The sequence below is a fragment of the Podarcis gaigeae genome (genome assembly GCF_964106915.1).
Source record: "Podarcis gaigeae genome assembly, chromosome: 13".
NCBI lineage: Eukaryota > Metazoa > Chordata > Lepidosauria > Squamata > Lacertidae > Podarcis > Podarcis gaigeae.
The window spans coordinates 20,633,378-20,634,857 of record NC_139689.1 but is presented as its reverse complement, the minus strand read 5'-3'; positions in this window follow the sequence as shown (position 1 = coordinate 20,634,857).

Here is a 1,480-nt window from a genome sequence, read left to right as displayed (position 1 = left end):
CCTGCCTCCATTCATTCATCTCGTAGAATTCCATCCACGTATTCCATAGAATTCAGATTGTGAGATAATAAAATGCAGTGCATGAGAAATAAAAGAAGCGAATAACAATACGGCATCCAGCACAGTGTTTTACCATTGATACAACGGGCAGGAAAAGTGGTCCACCCAGACGCTCAGTAATGTTCATGTGGTCCATGGGTGGGGGAATGTAAGAGAGACATTGATTTGTTTCATTTGATAAATTTATATCCTTCCTCCAAAACGGTGCACAGGGTGGGAGTGAGGTGCCAGCAGCGACCATGAGTGGCAAGGCCCACTGTCTGAGTCCAGCATCCTGCTTTCGCAGTGGCCAAATAGATCCCCGTGGGAAGCATGCAAACCGGGCATGAGCGCCACAGCACTTTGTCCATCTGCCCAAGATGGCAAAACAATGAGGCAAGAGGGAGAAATTAGCCTTTGAGCCAGTTAAAATGGCCTGCAGGCTATCCATTGATTAACAAGTCCCCAGGATTCTATTTTGTTTTCATGTTTGTGCGTCTCATGCCAATGCAAGCAAGTTTCTCATGACCCCGTTTAAGGACGGCCACCGGGATCTTCCGACACGGGCAACAGGCCACAAGGCCAGAGGTGAGGGAATTGGCATCTTTAAAATTAACCAAAGTGGTTAAACAACAAACTGGATCACAGCCCTTGGCCCTACCGTTGGGCAAAGGGGAAGGGGGGCCCCCGCCTCAGGCAGCAGAATGTGGGAAGAGTGGAAAAGCAGGCAATTGTCTCCCATCCACCCCCCACCCCTGGCGTGGTCAGTGGTCAGGTTGATGGGCATTGCGGAACGACGACATCAAGACGACCACAGGTTTCTTCATCCCTTTCTGAGAGAGGTGAGCTTTTACGAGCCGTACTTGCAAACACAGGCCAAGGGCTGTGGTGCTGAGGATTTTCAGACCCACTCAAATGTACACCACCCACACATTTATTTGTTATAAGCACAGTAAAAAACAACAACCAGATAAACCACACCTGCTGTCTTTTGATCCATCATTGCATCCTCTAATTCACACTAAAACTTGCCCAGGCAAGCCCCACGCTTCCTGTTTGCATAAGGTCGAGGGTTGGATTATGAAACTGTTTGCCAGGAGGAAGGAAGCAGATGCATATTGGCCAAATAAACGCTTCTGCTCGAATGTCGGCTTCGGTTTGTTTGTTTTTTTATGAGTGAGATTTCAGGGGGTGGAAGAAATGGAGCGACCAGGTGCTTTGCAGGAGGGGTTGGTGAGCTGAAAGGAGGTTGGGGATTAGGCCCCATCCCAGGATGGCTGAGGAGCCTTTCCTGAGAATCCACTTAGTGGGACATTCATCTTGATTAGCTGGCCTGAAGCTTACATGGAGATTAGGCAACAAGCATCCATTCTGATTGGTTCAAAATTGGGAAAGGAGTACGACAAGGCTGTATTTTGTCTCCCTGCTTATTTAACTTATA